General features: G+C 42.7%; 2 long non-coding RNA genes across 3 annotated transcripts in view; one reads left to right on the plus strand and one right to left on the minus strand.

Moving 5' to 3' along the window:
- Positions 1 to 17,173, minus strand: part of LOC309654912 — a 52,127-nt gene that overhangs the window by 10,440 nt on the left and 24,514 nt on the right. The window lies entirely within an intron of this gene.
- Positions 12 to 7,257, plus strand: LOC309654922. Its single transcript, XR_014260511.1, has 2 exons — positions 12 to 4,108; positions 6,343 to 7,257. It is a non-coding gene; the product is annotated as an uncharacterized lncRNA (long non-coding RNA).

The following is a 17,173-nucleotide window of genomic DNA, read 5'->3' on the forward strand; positions in this document are numbered from 1 at the left end:
CTGAAAAAAAAAAAAATTTTTTTTTTTAAATTACAGGATGTAACTTCTAAAGCTGAGGAATACATACGTGAGATGGAATAAATTCATTTGCCTTAAGCTAACCTCTGAAAATACTGAACTTCACCCGACTTTATCGATATCCCTCACTCGCATAAGGCCTCGCACAATGGGAAGTGAAACTGACAATTTCTGTAACAGGTTTTTTCTACTTGGTCATTTTGATCACGACTAAAATTGCCTTGATTAACCTGACTTAACTCGAAACATTTGCCTTCAGCTACTGTAAACAACCAAGTTACCCCCAATTTCAGCAACGCGGAGTTCCCTTTCTTTCTCACTAACCACCTCACCATTGTGACAAGTTAAGTCAAGAAGCATCACAAGCTGTTCACCCACATATGCAGGGGACCCAACAATATCCAGAGACCGGAGCGGACATGACCAGAGGGGAGGGAAGAGTGTCAGTTATGCTTTCTTCATCTTGATAAGAGGTAGCAAATCGAATTTTAACGGATGAACAAACTCCTATCCCCCAAGGATGCATTGAAAATCTCCCAGATCTAGAATTAAAATAGAAAGCGCTGCCGTTTTTAATCATGTAACATTCGCTAATTCAGTCTGCCGCTGCCTCACTGCGGTGAGCGCGTCTGCTCCTCCCTGGTGATGGCTGGTGGCTTTGTTCTCTGGACCTGGCTCAGTGCAACTTCAGAAGCCAAAGGTCACCAGCACTCCCGGGTGACTGAATACGAGGTGCAGTGTGGCAGGGACAACCTTGCCTCTGAAAATGCATCCAGAACCCGGTTCTGTGTCCTTCCCAGCTTTCTTTCTTTATGCCAGACTCCCTGAGATCTCGATTTGCCCTGCTGGCAGCAGCAAAAGGAACGTCCTTTCAGCCTTCTTTGCCCCTCCCCCTGCTTCTCTTACCCAGACCTTTGCCTTAGTATGTTTCTTCCTGTTTACAGTAGCAACTAAAGGCATTTAAGTACCGCAGTGCACACAGATCTGTGCTACCGGGATGAGAAGCTCTTTTTACATAACTGTCTACCTACAGAGATGTCCCCGGTAACATGAAGCCAAAACTCTCTCCAAACTGTAAAGTATAGAGATGCTCCGTTGCCAGGATATATTGGGCAGGATATACTGAAGTATATCAAAACACATGTACTCAATGGATTATTATTATTGTTATTAATGGCAGTCACTAGAACAGATCAATGTGAAAAAGAGAAAGATATTAAGATTACAATAGAATAGGCAAACACTTATAAGAGATAACACAATTGAAAACAGCAGAATTTAAAATTGTTCCAAAGTGCTGATTACAACTATACCAGAAGTATGATCACATATGGATGTAGCTATGCAAATTATAAGATATATATAGATATATATTTATACATTTTATAATTATATATAGATATCTACATATCGATATATAGCACAAATAAACTACAAGAAAGAGTTGGTTGATGATTATTAAATTCTAGGTTTCTATGAAAACAGAGTGATAAAGCTCTTCCCAGGCTTAAAATATGCAACACTGGGGCTTCCTGGTGGCTCAGTGGTTAAGAATCTGCCTGCCAATGGAGGGGACACGGGTTCGAGCCCTGGTCTGTGAAGATCCCACATGCCGTGGAGCAACTAAGCCCGTGCACCACAACTACTGCTCCTGAGCTCTAGAGCCCGCGAGTGCCACAACTACTGAGCCCGTGAGCCACAACTACTGAGCCCATGTGCGACAACTACTGAAGCCCACGCGCCTAGAGCCCGTGCTCCACAACAAGAGAAACCACCGCAATGAGAAGCCCGCGGACCACAACGAAGAGTAGCCCCCGCTCGCTGCACCTAGAGAAAGCCCGCGCGTGAAGACCCAACACAGCCAAAAATAAATAAATAAAAAATTTAAAAAATATGCAACACTTCAGAATCACAGAATCTTGTCACCAGAAGGGACTTTAGCTCAACCTTTTCATTTCACAGATTAGTAAATTATACCAAAAGAAGTTAAGTGACTTATCCATGGTCATAAACCTACTTCCTGGCAGAAATGAGACCAGCACCGGCAGGTCCCCACTCACGAATCTGCCTTCTCCTCAGAGCACTGCAACGGACTCATGCAAATAAATCAGGGGGGTCCCGGTTATCTGAGTGGTCATTGCCCAAAAACCCACATGGTTAGGAGCGTTTTTAGGGAAGCATACCTTCAAAACTCTACGATATTTCCTACTATCAAGTCATTTAAATGACTTGAATTCCCACTCAAAATTCCATCCTTGTTCACCGTCTGCATCTTTCCTGATTGCAAATCCTGCCCTCCAAATACAGAATTTCACAAGGTTAATGAAAAGGGCTTTAGAGAACTTCCCCAATAGCAGGTGAAACAAGGGCAAGTGGGGACTGAGCAGGTGGATGAGGCAACAATCTTTAAGAGAAACGTTTTAAGTTGGTGGTGAGATAGGGATTTCAATACAGAAAGAGTTTAATAGTGAAGAATCTAAAGGGCCCAAAGGAAAACGACTAGGACCTCAAATATTCCTGTAAAACTGACCATCTTGAAGATGTGATGTCAAGGTCAAATGGGATTTAAAAAGTACCACGATATACAATCATACAATTTTGTCTAAAAATGTATTCTTCTCCAAACGATCAATACTTGATTTTTGCATCGCTCATTCTAAGAGTTAGCCATGGTCAAAATGATCTTCTAAACTGTGTTAAATATAAACTAAAAGAATTATTTTCATGATATTCAGAGTTTTGGGCAAGATAAAGTCCTAAAGCTTTTTAAAATTGTATTATGAAATTTTGGTCCCCATTTAAGTGGATTCAATCTAAATGGCCTTTTTCTGGTTCTAATTATCCTCAGATAACAAGGACCTGCTGTAGAATCTTCAGAAATAATTTCTTAAAGTATAAATCAGTAATATGCAGGCTATTTATCTCATTTCAAGCCAAGCATACATTTTAGGAGCAGGAACTTTAGATCCAGAATATGAAATATCAGAGGACAGTGTGTTTTTAGTTTGTCCCTCTGCCATAAAAAATAATGCATTTTGTATTTTATTTTATACAAAATAAAAAGGTTACAAAATTACAAATGACTATATTTGTCTCAATTCTTTTAAAAAGAGCAAAAGTGTAATAATGTATTTACCATTCTGAATTACATAATTAAATTTTATACCCTATTTTATTTGAACATAACCATGAAAAAAGCTATATAAGGTTCTTAATAGTGGTTAATTTGCATACTGTGATTGGTTCTATCATCTGCAATTATCTGTGGTTCTGCATAATTCCTGGTCTGAACTTCACCTGAGAACAATCAAGTTGGCTGAGTTTTCCTGTGCTCAAAATGCTTATTACACGAAAATGGTTCATACTCAGGGCTGTTTAACAATCAATCAGATAATAAAAGGGCTTCTAGTATCATGAAAACACAAGGTTTCATTTTAGAAGCATCAATTATTCAGTGGAACATTTTCTTCTAGAAGAATAAGAAAAGAAAGAGAATATTTTTTCCATTAAATAAAATTGCAAAGTTCTATAGTAGAAAGATATTTTTTTCTTTTATTTTCCAAATCTGTAACAATACTAAGCGTCTAAATAATCAATGACAAACACACCTTAAAGTACGTGGGATAATAAATCTGAACGATTCACTTCTTGGAAAGCTTCTAGCTGCTGTGACCGAAATAATAAACAATTCATGATTCAGTTTGTTTACTAATCCTGTCTCAAAGGTCAAGGCCAAAATTATTGACTCAGTCTTGCTGTCAAATTTACTTTGCAAATGAGTATGAATGTATGACTCAGGATTAAGATGTGACTAAAGCTTCCTTCCAGGAAAGACAACAAAGCTCCCAGTTCCCACAGCCACCAGAGGCTGAAGAACAAAGGTGGGGAATACCAGGCAGATGCTTGAATTTTTTCACCACTGTGGTCCAAGAACAGTAAGAAGAAACTGCTCAAAATCACCTTCCCAAATACTTGAGACTCGTGCTAAATGAATCGGATGAGCTCTCTGCTCTGGTCCCCCTTCCTGGAGTGGAATCAGTGAACAAGTGGAAATTCAAGGACCAAGGGAATCCTTGCTCTACTGACTCGGGTAAGTTACTGCCAACCTCCGGGGAGAAGTTTGGTTCTTTTACTGCTCTAAACAGGAAGTGTTTGTGCAGGGAAGCTTGACCAAACCATAGCAAGCAAGAAATCACGGATTGGGCTCCTTATTTTTGGCCAACTGACTTAGAAGCAGGTGTTTGTCAACATTAAAACTGCCTTTGAAAGGAAATGCACCACTAAACTTCCTATCAGCCCTAAGAGGTGACCTCACGAAGATGGTAATAAACGTGACTAACCGTCCCCTGTCTGCTCAGCATCTTCTAGCCACGAGGGAGGGAGCATTCCCACACTGTCTAAGCAGGGGGACCAGGTGGGCTCAGGAATCCCACAGACTGCCTTACAACGCTTCCTAACTGGGGCACGTTTCCTCACCTCGCCAAACCTCTTTACTCGTCTGTAAAATGGCTACAGGAACAAAGTCGTAAGATTCTTACCAGCTTTAAAGTGTCAAGTGCGTAGCACAGTGCTTTGGACACAAAATGTTCAGGTGGTTCGTTATTCTTCTTTTTCCTGCTACATACAAAATAGAGTACCTTTCTACATTCTCTTGGGAGAAGCTGCCTTAGATATTGAATATTTTCTCTACTTAGAGCTGATCCTTTCCACCCAAAACTGTGACTGGGGATGTTTTTTATTACTGTGAAAACACAGAAAAAGTAATACTTCAGAATGCAGCATTCTAAAATCCTTTTGCCTAACAGTTACTCCAGAAGAGAAAGGACCCTTACGATTTTGGTTTAATGATCACTAACACTGACATAGCATCAGGCACTGTTTTCCATACGTTAACTCATTTAAAATCCATAATATCCCCATTTTACAGATCAGGAAACTGAGAAGCAACTTGTCCACATGCCAGAGCCACATAGGACCTCTGTGCTGTGTATTTATTTGGGGGGATTCGGGGAGGAAGGGTAGGGAGGGAAGAAGAAGGAAAAAAAGCAAAACAGTCTAGAATATTCTTCCCCCCTCCAACACACATACATAGCAAAGAAGATTTTAATTGTGAAGACATCAAATACCTTCCTGCTGGCTAGTTCTTCAAATAAAAATGCTTGATTTCTTATTTAAGTGTTTTCCTAGAGATACTTGCAGAAACAGGAGGAAAGAGAGGGCTGGTTACCACGCAGAATGGTGTCAGGTAGCAGCATAGAAAGAGGACCCCTGCAGGGCTCTCAAGGTAGGAGGGTGAGAGGGGATTGTTCTAGACCTTACTGCAATCTAGCACCAAATGGCTGTGTTCATCACAACTGCACACACACAGGACACCTGTGAATTCCAGCCCATTCTCCCACTGCTAGAAACCATCCCCAAAGCATTCTTCTTAAATATGATGCCTTCAAATGTGAGAAAAGCCAGAAGAGCAGGAGCTGCTACTGAAAGAAGTATGGGTAGATATGCACGTGGCCTGTGCAAGGTCATTACCAACATTAATCCAATCTTCATTCATCATTAAACATGATCCCCATTTTAGAGGCACGCTTAAGAGATGGAGCGTTTTGCCCCAAGCCACCGCAGACTGACTGATAAATTCCAGCTTCTAGACACTATGATGGACTAAGGAGTCCAGTGGGGTTTTTGAAAGGCCATCATCTCCTCGCATCGCATAGAGACACCCCTGGGAAGGAAGACGGGTGAACAGTGCACCCCAGGAAGAAGAGGTATACCTACGTAAACAAGGATAGGAATAACAAAAATTAATAGTTACACTTGCTTCGTTAAGTGTTTTGCAAAACACGATTTAATGCTGTCTTTATATAACCACAGGGGAAAAGGGAAACTAAAGAAGAATTTGGAACATGTGGGAAACCTCGAGGTGAGAGGTTGACATGAGCTGCACAACATTAGGGACAGAAACGTAAGGAAACTGAACTTTTGGAAGTAACTGCGGATTCAGAAGAAAAGACGGCAAAAGGGAGAGAGAGGACCAAGGAACCACTGCAGAGCCAGGTGCCTCTCTCTTCTGCAAATAACCGCACTGCTCATGGCATTTCTGAGGCCAGGAATTAGGAAACTACTGCATCAGAGTCCGGGGGCTTAGAGCACAGTTTCTGCTAGAACGTGGGCCCCTGGGTTCCACAAAGTGAAGAGAGATTAGGAATGAAGATGCAGCAAAAACCAGGGGGGCCTCAGCAGCCAAACTCTTTAGAATGTTAATTTAAAATTAAAAAAAAAAAAAAATTAAATTAACTCGTTTAAAATGCTAATTTGTCATTTCAGAGGGTGAATAAGCTTGATGTCTCCCAGGAGAAAACCCCTGCTGCCTGAATCATCTCACTACCCCCCCCCAAAAGAGGCAAACTTTGAAGAGAAATAAATCCCATCGCTTGTAGTTAAAAAGCTGTTCAGGTGGCAAGGGGTAGACAATGGAATCACATCCACGTGAGCAAATGAAAAGTTGCCTGAAGTTTCCCTCAAGCTCCATTTCAGAATCAAGGTGGACAGAGAAAGTGTTGTTAACAGGTGACAAGGTGGGGAGGCGTCCGGTGCCCGTTTGGCTGCACCATTTAAGCCAACGGGAGCCAGCCCGGCTGGAAAAGCACTGTCATCAAACGACACCGTAAGACCACGGATTTGGAAGCGCTCAAGACAGATCTGAACAACTGGTGGACGGGCTGGATTGTGTCTGAGAGCTGAATACAAGAACGGATTTTAATAACTGAACAACGGCTATGGTTTTAATGATACGGCCGGACAGGCTGAGGCCAAACTGGCCGAGGGTTTTTTCAGCCCGATTTGCTATACTTTTTAGCGAGTGGTGTTGGTGGAGGTGGAAACACTGGATGGGAAGCCAGGCAGGGCCAAATCTCCAGGCAGGAGAACGGGAGACGGTTCAAGTCCAGGCCTCGGCGTACCAGGGGTCAGGGGCACCTGCTACGCTGTTTCCTCTGGGTACGTGGGCAGGTGAAAAGGCTAGTCTGCGAAGAGAAGACACCAAACCAACTGAACAGTGTTTTGGGCTTGAAACCCTCCCTTTAGACAAATAAGAAACTGGAGAGTGATTTTCAAAGTTTACACTGATGGCGTCTGACTGACCAGGCAAAGATGAAGGGAGATTTCCAAACTCAGGGGAGAACAGCTGTTTTTCTTCAAAAAGGAAAAAAAAGAAGAGGAGGACACGATAAAGAATATAAACATAGATAAAGGAAATTAATTCGCCTAAAATAAAGAGGGGCTCAAAATGTCAGCTTCTTTAGCAGATATTTGACCAAGACTGAGTGCTCACTGTGTAAGACAAAACTGCTGAAATCAAAAGCAATCAAAAGGAGAGCTGGATGAAGGTGGTTCTTGAGGGGACGTCCGAGCTCTACCTTCGTTTGTGTGGGCTGGAAATTCACGGTAAAATGAAGATCATCCTCGGTCATGTTTTTCACTGAGAAAGCCCTTGGATGAGTATTTTCCCCAAACACTCTAACCACCACATGATCCCAGAGGCACCTTCTCACCAAGGAGACACACCTGCATCATCTTTCTGCCAACAGGAGCCTAGAAATGCCACAGGAAGAGTTCTGGGCACCTGCTCCGTGAATCCCCTGCCAGAGCCTATAAAGCAGCGAAGAAATGCGTACTGTTTCCACGATTTCTGGAAGACAGCATTTGGCTGCTACTCTGTACTGCCGTCACCCCCAATCATAAGTGCATCCTTCTTGGCTGTTCGGATACTTACATAAACGCAAGTTGGAGAAGCACTGTAATTGGGCCTATGTAATCCCACGGCTCCAACAAGCAGCAGGTACCACTGGGGCTGCCATTTTCCTCTTCTCCATCCTCCATCCCTCAAACACCAGGTGCCCTAACAAGAGCAGGCCCATCTTCCTCCTCTCTCCCACCAGCACGCCCCCCCCCAACCCCTCACTGCAAGGATGGACCCTGCATGGCAGCCCACCCCTCTGGGTACAGCCATGGGCGCGTGACTCAGGCCAGAGAGATTGCTTTCGCAGGATTTGATTAAGCAGAACTGGAAGAAAGAGGGTCTTTCTTCTTTCTCTTTGGGTCGAAGCTGTAAGGATTGCCAGCGGCCATCTTTCAGGCCCATCCCCCAGGGGGCACCTGAGCCTCGTCTGAAGCCAGGTTCACCCCTGGATTTCCCTAGTTTATAAGTCAGCAAACTCCATGTTTCGCTTAAGCTAGTTTGAGTTGGGGGGCGGGGAGATGTGTAAGCCCCAACGTTCCTCAAGAAATATAAGACTGTTGCTTTTTTTAATAGGAAAGAGAAAAATCTTATATCTAACAATATAACCAGTTACCATTTCCCACCCCAAAAGATTCTCCACATTTCAACAGAAAATAATTGTTCACAAATACATTCATAAAACAGTCACTTATTTTAGGCAGAAAATGGTTCTAACTTGATACTTGAAACCTTAAAATTAAATGGTTTAATTATAAGGCTCCAAGTTATCTTTTCATATATTGTGACATTCTAACAAATTTGAAGGATTGTGTAAAATAGTTTTCAAAGAATTCTGTCAGACAGGATGTGGTGGCATATTGAAAAACAACGAGCCATGGTGTTTCCCAGGGAACTGTCCCAGGCTAAAGCCTCACAAAGACATCTGTAAAGGACAGAGCAAGTGCTACTTTTGGAATAAATGTCCCATCAAAATCGGAAAAGCTCCTGATAGAAAAACACTGCACACCCAACAGCACAAGCAGACGTCTTCTGTCTCCCTGTGGCACTCAGACATCCCGGAGGAACCCGAGCCAAGACCATCCCTTGGAGACCAGGGGCAGAGGCAGTGACCTCCCGCTTGACTCTGCAGGAGGTGAACTCCTGGATGGGATAGCGCACGGGGCAGCCGCGCACTGCAGGCTCCAGCTTCTGCACTTATCCCATCACTCACTCCCTGGACCCCGAGGGAAGCTGCAGCCAGAATCGGGATGTTAGTTCCGATCACAAGTTGATGAGGTTTATCAGATGGGGTAGGAATAATCAATGAAGTTATTCCACTTCATAAATAAGGCCACCCTAATGGGCATCAGTCCAAGATATATTATGGTGACAGTGATAAGAAATCTCTAAAGCCGACAAAGCTCACAGACCTTTGATCTTTCATGACTTTCCAATGCATTGTCTGTGGACAGTCTGACCACCAGACCCATCCCTGGCTCTGAGGGGCTCCTGTCCCTGGTGCAAACCTTCAACTCGCAGCCCGACGCTGACACCTTGTTTTCTGCACGTCTGCCCTTCTGGAAGGGCCCAAACTCTAGAGAAGCAGGGATGGAGTCTTCCTGATCTTGCTTCGTGGCACAGATTCTGAGGAATTTGACAGGCTGCCTAACAAATAAATGTTCATTAAATGGATAAACCCTATTTCCTTTCACTTTGCTGTTTAAAAAGAAAAAAAAAAAAAAAAGCAAAACCAAAACCAAAAAAAATTCCAAACTTGGATCTTAGGATCTCAATCAAGATACTCCCAAAATATGAGGGGGCCCAATGTAGACCTAGGGGTAATGTGAAATAATCTAGGTGCTTATTTTTAATACAGGAAAGAGCATAGTTTTTGTTAAAAAAAAAAAAAAAAAGAAAAAATTTCTAGCTTTAACAGACCCAGGACTCTTCCCCCGCTTGCCTGTTTTTTTTTATCAGTCTTTTAAAATTTCTCTGCGTTCAGTTATTGAAGGTCCTAACACTGGATTTGAAAGTAACTCAGGTCAATTCAGGGTCAAATACCAGAGACTGAGCACGCCCCCTGCACACGCTGGCTCCGCTGATAGGGAACTGTCAGCCCTCAGCCATCAACACCACCTGTTGTCAGAAACCCCCCTCTTGAAAATCGCTTCTTCCACCCCAAATGCATTCCTGTTCTCCACTCATGTGCCCTCCATTCATGACAAGTGAAGCAGAGAAAGGGCAGGAGGACGGAACAAAGGCCCCTCTGTCAGCCAGTCCTCAGGGTGCTCCAGCACCTACCGGGGCTCTGCGCTCAGAACAAAGACCCCAGCGAGGGGCCAGGGGGGCGGACATGTGGCCCTGGGCAGGCGACCTCTGCTAGGGGAAGGGTCCAGACGTTGGCGGCCTCAAAGGGGTAGAGGGAAGCATCAGTGGGCAATCCCTGGATCCGCCCACAAATAACAGAGTCCTAAAACATGGGATGTTGCCCATCCCATCTGGAATGCCTCAGCAGCCCTGAAAAACAATCCATTCAGTGGAAAAGGCCAAGTCTCTCCAGGGAGGTAACTGTCAGATGTGTCCTTGACCTGGGTGTTTATTGTTTTAGACTGAATGTTTTGTCCCCCACACAAATTCATATGTTGAAACCTAACCCCCAATGTGAAAGTATTAGGAGGTGGGGTTTAGGAGTTGAGTAGGTCATGAGGGTGGAGCCCTCACGAATGGGATTAGTGCCCTGATAAGAGACACCAGAGAGCTTTCTGGCCCCTTCCACCATGTGAGAACACGGGGAAACGACAGCCAGCCATCTACGAGCCTGGAAGTGGGTCTTCACTAGACACCAGATATGCCAGCACCTTGACCTTGAGCTTCCAGCCTCCAGGACTGCAAGAAACACATCTGTTATTTAGGCACCCAGTCTATGGTGTTCTGTTATAGCAGCCCAAACAGTCTAAGACATTTATCAACACGGAAGTTCACTGCTATTTCTTACTTCTGTGGGCTGGGCACGCCCACCTTTTACCCCTAAACTGCAACCACTCTTCTCTCAACCAAATCTGTGATTTTCTGTTAGGTTTTCCAGTTCACAGAGCTCACGCCACTCTGCAAATCCACAGCATCTCACAAGTGTGTGCGCATTCACTTAGGAACTGAGCATGCACTAATAGGTGCCAGAAAATAGGTTGTTTTACAATACCTTAGAAATGTTTACACCATGTCTGCCTCACTAGCAGGGATTATTTTCTATTTTTTTTTTTAATCTCCAAAGCACCTAACATAGGCCCTCATGTAGAGTAGGTTCTCAATTATTTGTTCCCCAAATTCCATCTAGAATTTAATTTCTTTGGTTATTGATCATTTCCCCCCCAGTTGTTCATTTCACCCACAACCAAGAAAACCATTTACTGGTGAAACAGAAAAATGAACTATTGTTCACTTTTATTTGAGGGAATAATCCTGGGACACAAACTCTTCCAATAACAAAGCCAGGATAGAAGATGCAACAACTGAATAATATTACCCTGGAGACCGAATCATTCATCCACAAAACACTCAGCTTTGGAGGGACAGTGAAAAATGCACTGCCTCTGTCGGGACGGGAAGGGAGGGAAGAAGATGTATGAACAAAAGTACACTGAAGTTCCACACGTGCAGTGACCGTATACACACAGGGCTCTTGCACACACAGCTGGTGCCACCAGCAATGCTCTTCATGGTACGACTGCTCCTCAGATTTCAGATTTTGGTTCAAATGGCGCCTCCTCCAAGAAGCCCTCCCTGACCACCAGTGTAAAGTAGGTTTCTCCCCCCACCGCCTAATCCATTTTCCGCACAGCACCCTTCTGAGCACCTAGCACATTTGTAAGCCTGGATTTCTTGGTCCACTGCTCATGTCTGTCTCCCCTTCCAGTCTGAAAACTCCAGGAGGGTAGGGACAGCTTGTTCTTTGCATCCCTGCTCAGAGAAGGTGTGTGTGTGACCAGTGAACGCTGTGAGGATACATGTGCCAGGATGGCCAATCCCACCGCCAAGGTCAAAGGTGGAGGAAGTTGGAAAAGCCGTCCTAAATCACAGAGGAAGTTCATGGGAGCAAATCATCACCCCCAGGAGCAGAGGAGACGGGCAGGCCTCAGGGGGAAATCCTGCTCCCTCCTTTTACTCACATAAAATGGGTACAGCCACTGCCAATGGGGTTGTGTCAGCTCCCCTGGCACAGTGCCCCGTACCCAGGACTCGAGCAATTACTGCCACTTCTTCCTCTCTTCTCCCGAGCCAGGTAATTTGGAAAAAAAAACATACATACAAAGCACGAAATCCTCCTTGGCACAATCTAATGGACCCACGTCCCTGGCGAGGGTGAGAGCCGGGTGGGGGAGAGGTAGGCAGAAAGGAGCGAGGAGGGTTATGTGATCAGAATGTAAGCTCGAGCCCACACTGCATTAGGAGTGAACCCCTCCCTGGTCATTCGGGTAACTGCTCCATTTCACTGCTTCCTCCATCAGCAAAGATAACCCAGAGTGACTCAAGGCCTGGCCTCCTAAACCAAAAGACGTGTGCAGATACCTCTCAGGAGTCCTCAAGGGGTGCTACTTTAACTTTTAATACATTTAAGGAAGCAATTTTTAAAACATTACCCTTCACTTATACACTGGTGTTACATTTAGGTTGAGATGCTTGCAGGAGATCCGTTTAAACCATGTCCATGTGGTACCAATTTTAAACATATTAATACCTTTTGAAACGTCAGGAGAGCAGAAATGACAGCTTTTACAATTATTTTTTGAATGCATGGAACAGAAACCATGAAGTGTTAGAAGTTCTTTATCTCTGAATATTGGTAATTAAAGGAAAACATGGCGGGGGGGGGGGTCATTTTTCCTTTAATTTGCAACTTTCCCAAAGAGATCTGCAGTGCAGTCAAAGGTAATGTAAGCAGCATAAATATTCATGGTCAGAAGGAAAAAGGTGTGTATGGTAAACTGAATAATTGCTCCTCCCCCTCCCAAAAAAAGACATTCATGTCTTAATCCCTGGAAGCTGTGAAGGTTACCTAACATGGCAAAGACTCTGCAGATGTAATAAAGTTAAGGATCTTGAGATGGGGAAATTATCCTGCATTATCTGGATGGGCCCAACATAATCACCAGTGTCTTCACAGGAAGAGGCAGAGGGATATTAACTACAGAAGAAAAGGATATGAGGATGGGAACAGACTGGAGAGATATGCTTTAAAAATGGAGGAAGGAATGCAGGCAGATACTAGATGTTGAAAAAGACAAAAAACAGAATCCCCTTGGAAGGCTCCAGAAGGAACTGGCCCTGCTAATACTTGATTTTATCCCTGTAAGACTCATTTTGGACTTCTGACCTCTGGGACTGTAAAGGAATAAATCTGCATCGTTTAAGCCATTAGGCCTGTGGTAATTTGTTACAGCAGCAACAGGAAACAGATACAGTGTGATTGGTTTGTTACTAGATGAAAAATCTAATTTTAAAAGAATAATTATAAATTCTCACCCCCAAACACATAAACTTCTAAGTTTGACCTAATAAATTCTGGGTGCCTTTCCCTTTGCAAAAGCTAGAGCTCTGTTCCATTTCAGACAAAGACTTCTCCAGCATTATCAAATTCAGGGTATAACTGGAAATCTGTATTTTATTTTTTGTTCTATTATAAAGGTATGCTTTCTTGAATCTTATAGTGTTAACTTAGTTCTTAGATATAGTTCTTATCTCATATTAGGATTAAAATAGGAATAAAGGAGACACGATTTTACAGAAATTAACCATACCAAACTTAAAAAATTACAGCTTATCTGCAATCTGCTCTGGTTGTGTCTCAGGCTGTATTTGTTGGCTAAATAATATACACAGGAGTCTGAATGAGAACTCAAAACTTAATAATTTTATACCCATTGCTTTCCCTCCACTTCTGGAAACCGTTACAGCTGTAAAAGGACTACTGCATTGTAACTAACCAATGTCTGACTAATAAAGAGCATAGCATCCCTCACTTAAGAAAATGGGTAAATGTGTTAGCTGACATAATTTCCCAAAACCTTACACTATAACTCAACCTGGAAACATCTGAAGCATTTATAAACAAAATAATAAGGAAATGAAAGAGCATAGCCCCATAGTCGCTTAAGAAGAATAATATGTAACAGTTTAAAATTCTAACAAAGAACAGAGGAAGTAAATTCAAGTAACTGAGCCACAGTGCTTTGATTGTATGCTCTGAATAGGAATCTTCTAGTGATGAAAAAGAACTGCAGGAAGTCATGACCCTTACTTGTAGTTTCCTGTTGGCAGTGCCATTGGAATTGGAATTCAGATACTCTTCTATGCATATTGCAGGTAGCATAAAGCAAATGAATAAATACACACTTCCTGTTGGAAATCCAGGCTTTCAATGTGGGAAAAGGGAGATACAAATATGGAATTAGAGAAAAGTGAGGAAGGACCATGTGAAGATGGATTTGAATGGGAGCATATCAGTATGAAGTAACTTTTTTCTTACATTTACTTCCTAACTCTGTCCAATGAAGAAGCCTAGACACTGGGACACCACCTCAGCAAAAAGCACACATGGCACCCAGATCTTGACTTCTAAGTACACTCCCCAAAAGGAACCAGGCTCCACAGAGAAATGCCTGATTCCAAATCTGCAGCAATGACAGTGCAAAGTGAATCCGGAACTTATACTGTCCCTTTAAAAATGGAGCCATTTGATGATTTTCCCTTAAGTGATCAAGCTTTTGGTTACCTGAAGTGGGATAACCTAATTATACCTGCCTCCCGTTGTGATTAAACTAATACACAACATCACTTTTGGACAAACGTGTCCAAACTGAATCTCATTATTAGGAAACAATGAGACAAACCCAGAAGGTGGGACATTTGTCATTACTGTAAGTCCAGAATTTGAAAAAAAAAGACAGCTTCATGAAAAATAAAGAATGGCAATATCACTACTGTAGATTATAAGAGAGTAGAGAAGCAAACCCCCCCAAAATGCATGACTATTAATTGGATGTGGGTGGTCTGGGGCAGAGGGCATAAAAATTTTTTTTGGAAAACTGGAAAAAAATTTTAAAGAAACTGTGCATTAGATAACATTATTGAGTTAATGGTAATTTTCTTCAGTGTGATAATGGTATTGTGGTTATAAGGAGACTGTCCTTATTTTTAGGAAATTCCTGAAGTATTTATTTAGGGATAAATTTCATGATGCTTGCAATTTAGATTCAAATGATTCAGCAAGGAAAAAAATGTATGTGAAAAATCATTGATAAATCCAGGTGAAAAGTATGCAAGATTCATTAAACTGTTCTTCACACTTTTCTGGAGGCTTAAACATTTTCAAAATTTAAAAAGTTGGAAGAAAAATTCCAAGGAAAGGGAACTTTAAATGTCTTCAAACCACATGCCATTAATTTCGCCCTAAACTAATTTCTACTAATTACTATGCTTGCTTGTTTGATGATATTCAGGGAAGCAGTGCTAATAATAATGTCAGCTATAGCAGTTGTAGTAAAGAACCAAAGAAACAGTATTTTACAGATAAGAAGTTCTCTTTACATAATAATTAAATGGATTCTAAGCAATTTAAAATAACGTGGCATATTTACAAATAATAATAATCAAAGCCACTGTGCTAAGTACTTTTCATGTATTATCTCATTTACTCTCATATTAAAACATCTAAGATAGGTACTATTATCACCCCCATTTTATAGATGAGAAAATTAAGACTTAGTAAGGTAATATAAAGCGTAGCTAATATGTCTATACACATATACATACATACACACATAGCCAGGCTGTGATTTAAACTCGGGTAGTCTGACCCACTAAATGATGGTAAAAACACCTTTCTTTACAAAATGTGCAAACTTACATTAGTGAAAAAAGGAATTAGTTATCAGGAAACGAAAGATTTTGACACAGTTTTGAGACAATGAACACAACCATAAGCACACGCAACTATAAAAGAAGAACAGAATGCAGAATGCTTAGAAAAAATTACAGTCTGAAAATAAAAAGAACTAATGAAATTTTAAAATAAGGAATACCAAATAAAAATTTCAGCAGATGAGTTTGAGGATAAAGTTATGGGAATCTCCCAGAACACGGAGCAAAGAGATGAGAAATTAAGGAAAAGATAAAAAGACGGAGCACTAAATCCAGGAAGTCTAACGTATGACTAATAGCAGTCCTAAAAACCACAGAAAAGTGGGGGTAAAAGGAAGAAGAAATTATCAAAGAAATAATATAAGAAAACTTCCCAGAGCTAGAGAGAGACAGACACCTTCAGACTCGAAGACTGTGCTGGTGATCACTGCACTGCCTCTCAGCTGCCAATCTACCCTCCATTCCCTCCTGCCCGATCCTGGAGCTGCATGTGGGAAACGTCTCTCCTTTGCCAGCTGCCATCCGGCCAGGCTTTGTTAGGGGGCTCAAGGGGTGGTACGCAAGGAAGGGCTTCCCTGCCGGGTGTGTTCTCACCTGCTTACTGCTGAGTGCCCGCAGGCCGGCAGCATGCGCGAGATCCCGGGGCATCCCCTCGGCAGGTATCACCAGCATCCTTGCAGGTGGTTCCCAGCCACTCCAGCGGGTACCCGGTGAGGTGCAGCGGCAGCAAGCCTATGAGTGTTGCTGAGTGAGAACTTGCAGGTACCCAGCAGGTCCTGTAGGCACCAGCGGGGGCTTCCTAAAACTTCCATCACCACCCCGGGAGGCAGTAGCCCACCCAGAACTGCATGCAGACCCTCACCCTGCTGCTCTCGCACAGTGGGCCACAGAGCCATGCCCTCTTCAAGGGGATCCGACCCTTGGCTCTCAGGTGGACGAGGGGTAGCTGCTTCCACATTGGGTCCTGCCTCAACCCTAGAGGTAGTGGCTGCTCCCTGTATCCACCAGCCCTATATCCATTACAGTTCTCTTTTCCCCTCTGTAGCTAATCCCCTGCTAAGCCCTCTGTAGCTAATCCCCTGCTAACCCCTTTGCAGTTAATCCCCTGCTACTAGTAATTCTTTAAACTTTCCCTGTCCAAATTTCCATGTGATTTTTGTCTCCTGAACAGAACCTGACCGATACACCCACTGACTACCAAACACAATAAACGAGAAAAGACTCTCACCCAGACATGTCACTGTGAAATCACTGTGAAATTACAGGATACTGAGGAATAAAAAGAAAGAGAGAAACTCTAGGAGCCACCGAGAAGGAAAAAAGAGTCAGTTAAAAAGATTAAATAAAACATCAGACCCACATGTGGCTTCTCAAATCAGTAGCAATGAGGCAAGATTTTGACACTGAGAGAAAAATTTATTTTAAATCTATAAATCCACACCAATCGTCGTGAAGAACATTTTCAAACGTGCAAGATTCAGGAAGTTTCCTTCAATCCTAGGAAGTCATGTGAGATTATAT

This window comes from Balaenoptera physalus (genome assembly GCF_965194825.1).
Source record: "Balaenoptera physalus genome assembly, chromosome: 2".
In the NCBI taxonomy this organism is placed as follows: domain Eukaryota; kingdom Metazoa; phylum Chordata; class Mammalia; order Artiodactyla; family Balaenopteridae; genus Balaenoptera; species Balaenoptera physalus.